The sequence below is a fragment of the Poeciliopsis prolifica genome, unplaced genomic scaffold (assembly GCF_027474105.1).
Source record: "Poeciliopsis prolifica strain line A6 unplaced genomic scaffold, Auburn_PproV2 SCAFFOLD027, whole genome shotgun sequence".
Classification (NCBI taxonomy): domain Eukaryota; kingdom Metazoa; phylum Chordata; class Actinopteri; order Cyprinodontiformes; family Poeciliidae; genus Poeciliopsis; species Poeciliopsis prolifica.
In genome coordinates this window covers 7,458,469-7,464,999 of record NW_026562402.1, presented here as the reverse complement: position 1 = coordinate 7,464,999, position 6,531 = coordinate 7,458,469, and the positions used below count along the sequence as shown (strand labels likewise).

General features: G+C 36.1%; 1 pseudogene; it reads left to right on the top strand.

The window, feature by feature from the left end:
- The first annotated feature begins 256 nt into the window (after positions 1 to 256).
- LOC129371622 (NLR family CARD domain-containing protein 3-like) lies at positions 257 to 5,686 on the top strand (annotated as a pseudogene).
- The last annotated feature ends 845 nt before the right edge of the window (positions 5,687 to 6,531 follow it).

Genomic DNA, 6,531 nt, shown 5'->3' with positions numbered 1-6,531 from the left:
AAAATCTATTATCCCAAATAATTTTGAGTGATCTACAACAACATCTATAGTTTTAAGTTGAAATCTGCAGTGTGGTTGGATTTTTAGCATTAGCATTACATAAATACCCTATAAACAGAAAATTGCACAAGTTTAGTTTAGTTTTTCATTTGTCACACTTTTATTGCGTGTGTTTTAGTCTTTGTCAAAAGAATATATAATTGTTTCAAATCTTTTTAATCTATATTTTTTGTTTATCTACATTGTATTTTTTCAGAGAAGCCTGATATCACAAGTCAAAGAAAACTCAAAAGTCAACTAAAAGATCAATTCACCAGTGTGTCTGAAGGGATTGATGGACAGAAGACCTCAGCTCTTCTCAAAGAGGTTTTCACTGACCTCTACATCATAGAAGGAGAGCGTGCTCAGAATGAAGCCATGGAGGTTCATGCAAATTTCAAGACGACAAATGAAGAAACATCTATTAAATACTGTAACATCTTCAAACCTGCAAATATAATCAAAACATTAAGACTGTTCTCACCGTTGGAGTGGCAGGAATAGGGAAAACATTTGCCTCATGAATACATACTTGACTGGGCAGAGAGCAAAGCAACAGAAAACATTCATTTCATTTTTCCACTTCCATTCCGAGAGCTAAATCTGAGAGCAGATAAAGAATGCAGTCTAGAAGATCTGATTCATCAGTTCTTCCCAGCAATGAGGACTTCTGAAATAACTGATTATGACAAATACAAGATTCTGATTGTTCTGGATGGTTTTGATGAATGTCGTCTTGATCTTGAGTTCAGTGAAACAACAAAATTGAGTGATGTCACAACACAAACCTCAATAAATGGTCTGTTCAAATCTTATCCTGGGAAATTTGCTCCCTAAAGCTCAAATCTGGATCACTTCTCGACCTGCAGCCCAACAACATTCCTCCAGAAAAAGTTGATCGAATGACAGAAGTGAGAGGATTTAATGATGAGCAAAAGGAAAAATATTTCATGAAACGATTCAATGATGAGAAAGTGGCTAAAAATCTTGTCATATGTGAAGAAATCAAGAATTCTTGACATAATGTGCCACATCCCTGTTTTCTGTTTCATCACATCAAGTTTTGGAGGACTTTGTTGAACGAAATCAATGATGGACTGCCAAAAACTCTGACTGACATGTACACACATTTCCTTTTGCTCCAGCACAGACAGACAAAAGTAAAATACAACACAGATCAGTCAACCTCTGAAATCTCTGGAACATCTGAAACCTCTGAAATCTTTGAAATCTCTGAAACCTCTGAAATCTTTGAAATCTCTGAAACCTCTGAAATCTTTGAAATCTCTGAAACCTCTGAAATCTCTGAAATCTTTGAAATCTCTGAAACCTCTGAAATCTTTGAAAACTCTGAAACCTCTGAACCTCTGAATCTCTGAAATCTCTGAAATCTCCGGAACCTCTGGAACCTCTGGAACCTCTGGAACCTATGAAACCGTTAAAACATCTGGAACAGAAACACCCTGTGATAAAACTAATGATGAAACAGTCCTGTCTTTGGGAACTTGCTTTCAAAGGGCTGAAGGAGAAGAACCTTCTCTTTAGTGAAGAAGACTTGACCAGTTGTGGGACTGATGTAATCAAAGCTGCTGTTTTCTCTGGGTTGTTAACTCAGATCAAAAGAGAAAATCACGAGCTTTACCCTCAGAAGCTGTTTTCTTTGTCCATCAAAGCATTCAAGAGTACATGGCAGCTCTCCATGTCTTCCACTTATTTAAAAACAAAGGAGAAAATGTGTTCATAGAATCAACTTCAGCATCCTCAGACCCATTGCCTCAGAGTTTTATAAGAATGCAGTGGACATGGCTTTTGAGAATGAACATGGGGACTGGGACATGTTCCTTCGCTTCCTACTGGGTCTCTCTGTGGAATCTAATCAGGATTTACTTCAAGATCTGATTGATAAGAGTGAAAACACAAAGACGTTAGTAAGGAAGCAGCAGATTACATCAAGAAGAAGATCAAAGAGAACAGTGACCCAGAAAAACCTTAATCTTTTCTACTGTCTTAATGAGCTGAATGACCAAACCCTTGTTCAGGAAATCAAAAATTATCTTAAATCAGAAGAAAAACCTTTTGAAACTTTCACTGCTTCTCAGTGGTCAGCGTTAACCTTTGTGCTGCTGACATCAGATGAAAACCTTGAAGTGTTTGATCTTAAGAATACCTGAAATCAGAGAAAGTTCTTCTGGGATTGATGCCAGTGGTCAAAGTCTCAGAGACTACTTTGTAAGTATTTATATAAAACAGCTACTTTTACATTTATTATCATTTACTTTTAAGGCTATCATAAATTAATGTCTTCATACAAATGCCATACTTCCATCAGTTTGAACCTTGATGAAACAAACTCACTCAATCATAATCTTCACCTCTTCAACAAGAAAAGCTGCAAAATATTAATGTGAAAATAATCTTTAAGTTGCTTCCAAGTAGTGTTTACTATAGTTTCCTAGTTCAAAACAAGGCTTCATGTTACTTTCTCATTGTAATCAAAGTATTAATATTACACATCAGAATTGGGCTTTTGCAATTTTGTTCCTTCACTGTGATCCTTTGTTGTTTTTTAGAGAAAATCACACATGGGTTTGTCAATTTAACTTATTGTTTTCATGGATCTTTTTACAGACTGAGTTGGTGTGAGCTCTCTGAAGAATCTTGTGACGGTCTGACATCATCAGTGCTGACCAAACCATCCTCAACCTCACAGTGCTGGACATGAGTCATAATGATTTACTGGATGAGTGATGCGACTTGCTGATGGGTTGAAACATATGAACTGTAAACTAGAGACTCTCAAGTAGGTTTTTATTCATGAAAGTAATATATTAACCAGTGTTATAGTTAAAAACTATTTTGAGTTTATAAATTGGTTTGTCCCAAGACTTAAGGTTATTATGTGTTACAATTCTTGTTAGTGTTAAGTGTCAATAAAATACAACAGTAGTTGTACTGAGAATGATAAAACTAAAGTTTAGAGACAAACAGCCCATGTATAAATTAAATAATTTGAAAGTTTTTCCTTAAGGGTGACGGTGGCTCAACCTACCAGTTCCTATTCTGGAACCAGTAGGTTTCCAGTTTGAACCCCATTGTGTTGTGGTAAAGACATTTCACCTGATTTTTCCTTCTGGTGGTCAGACGGCCTGATGGTTCATGGCGGCTTCTCCTCTGTCAGACAGTTTCAGGAAGCTGTAGCTACAATCTAGTATCTCGCTACCACTGGAGTGGAATGTGTGTGTGAATGATCAAATGTGGTATGAAACACTTTGGGATCCTATGAAACTGATAAAGTGCTAGACAAGTTCAGGCCTTTACCATTTAAATCATAATTGAGTTTTACACACAATTATATTCAAAGATTATTAAATGTCACGTTGGAAGCAATGTATGAAAAATAATGGATTTATTATCAAATAAGCTGCAATATATTCTAATGTTTTATTACACCATATTTTGGACGCTCACTATTTGTCGGCCATAACCTTCAAGATTACAAAGAATTATTTCTATTCTTTGTAATTAATCTACATATCATACATATAGTATAAAATACTGGACTTTTATATCACAGTCAAATTTGCTGAGCTCTATTTTTAATCCAAAATTGTGTCTTTGTGCAGGTTGGCAGGATGTCAGGTGACAGAAAAGGCTGTATTTCTCTGGCTGAAGCTATTGAGTCCCATCAAAACTCATCTCTGAAACACTTGGACTGAGTTACAATCATCCTGGAGACAATGGCATGAGGGCTCTCAATGCAATAGTTGAGGATCCAAGCAAGAAACTTGAGACAGTGAAGTGAGTAAATAAATCTGACATTACTTAATGCTATTATTAGAAAACTAGCTTAATTTAATGATGCACCATGTCTGAGTACAGCCTTTGTAACAGCAGTCAGGTATTTCTGAGGGATCTCACCGTCACTTGCTTGTTAGGCTTGACTGAATAATAAATGTTATAGTCAAAGAGCTGGAATTAAACTTAATACACACAGTGTGTGGTGAATAAGATAATAAGCTTTCATAACTCAAAAAAGTAGGAATGAACTATTATCTAAAGACTTTCAGATTTTTTTCCAAAATAAAATGAATCTTTCTTGTCTTACTGTGCACAGCTTCGACTATGGAGGACAATGTCGACTAAAACCTGTTGGAGGAAATGTGAGCTGTTTGTTTTTTTCCTCCAAACTTTTACATTTTTGTATTACAAGATAAAACATGTCAATCTGAAAATGAAAGTTAGAACTTTATCACCTCAAGGGTATTTAACAGGCAATTAAGATAACATGATTTTATATATAAGGAAATCCCAAAATACTTAAATACTCATAATTCTCCAAATTTAGCAGATATAATATTTAAATTTATGGTTTCATTATGGTAAACACAGTTCACATTCTGAAACTGTCAATGCTTAAATTTCCACAAAGCTTACTTAATTTTCTTCTTGAACACTTTCAGATGGTGTAGATCTTATGTTCGATAAGAACTCAGCAAGCAGACGGCTTGTTCTGAATGAAAAACAAAAGAGTGGAAACTAATAATGATGTCAAGAAGTTGGAAATGCGAAATACAAGTGATGAACGATTCAGGAGGACCCAGGTATTTTGTGATAAAGGCCTGAAACAATTTTGTTACTGGGAAGTGGAATGGAAAGGTGTGGTGGGAATTGCTGTGCATATAAAGATGTGGGTAGAAGCTGGAACCGTGATGGTGGTCTGGGAAGCAATGACAAGTCCTGGAGTTTGCTCTGCTCCAAAACCAAGACCAAGACTGGATACAAAGCCTTGCATAAAAACACAAAAAAAGAATCAAAGTCCCTACATGCAACAAAATAGGTGTGTTTCTTGACTGGGAGGAGGAACTCTAAGTTACTACAATATAACGTCAGAAGAGCAAAGCTTGATTCATACGTTCAGAGCAAAATTCACAGCAGAGCTGTTTCCAGCCTTCTGGTTTGAGAAAGGTTCTGTGACTTTGTGTGACCTGTAGATTTATGAGTGCACAAGTTAAAGGCTGTAAGCATTTAGAGTGATATAAAAAGGTGTTTGCCCCTTTCTGATTTCATTTTATTGCATATTTGTTACACTTCAGGGTTTCAAAACATTAAAAATACATATTAGTCAAAGACAACACAATTAGACACAAAATGGAGTTTATAAATGAATGTGTTTATTATTATGAGAGGAAAAATTCCAGTGGTTTTCTTCTTGTGTTTTGCTGGCATATTTTAAATAAGTCATTTTCTGATGGTAGAGGCGTGGCCTCTGACCTTAACTGAGATAGTTTTTTAAATGATGTTATGAAACTTTTTAGTTGCTATTCCTCTAGGTCGCCTCTAACCAATACAGTATCAGTCCGCCCCGATCAGATTAATTTTCCATCAGCAGATCCGACATCTTTCAGCCTGGCTGTTCTCAGATTTTTATACTTATGTATAAAAAATTGTTTAGGTTTGGCACCTAAACAATTTGATTGACAGCGGACCACATTCATTCATTGTCTCGTGAATTATTTATTGAAAACTCAAAAAATGTTATAGTTTAGCTGTGAACTGCAGACATGGTGACTGTTATCAGAGAGCTGCTTAGAAAGAAGCATCACCAGGAACTTGCATTAAGTTTCAGCAGAATGCGTGATTTAGCAGAGCATTGTCCTGAAGAATGATCATCAATAAATAAGAGACAAACGGTGAAACTGTGGTCAGCTTTCTGACAAAGCTGCTGATTTGTGCACAGTGTGAAATACTGGAACTACATAATATTAACTTGTGATGTGAATTTCATTTTTCCTTTGGATTAAAAAAAGTATATGTGGCTATAGGTACTGGATTAGTTAAATCCAAAAGATTGCACATTTAAAAAAAATCAAGTGCTAGGATGTAATTGTATTTGTATGTTTAGCAAAATATTCAGCTGATCAGAGTCTAGCAATTAATTATATCAGACAAAATTAAATATCTGGGTTTATCTGAGTTAATCAGAACCAGAACCTAGAAGTTCTCCCATCGCTGAGTTGCTGCTCACGTCCTGCCCACAGTAGTGAGGAACAGAGTGGATAATGGAAAACATCACCTCCTGGGGTAAAACTGAACCACACATTATCAGTGAAGGCTTAAATTGCCAGTGGAAAAACACTTTTGACAAGTTGTTGCTACACTGATAGGGTAATTTTATTCAGCCAGCCATTGCTGGGAAACTTCACAGCTGTTCCATGATTTTGCCATGTGAGGGTAAAGGATCTCACCGTGGTTCACTGGATTCACAAGAGTCCTAAAGCTTTAAAAATGGCTTTGCAACCTTTTCCTGATTGGAAGATCTCAATTATTTCTTTGTCATTTGTTTCTTAATTTCTCTGCATGTCAGCATGACCTAGCTTTTAATTATCTTTTGGTTTCTTCACTTTGTCAGGAGGGTCCTGTTTAAGTGATGTCTTGATTGGGAGTAGGTGTAGCATTAAACCACCGCAGGTGAGACGAGAGACAGTGAATTCA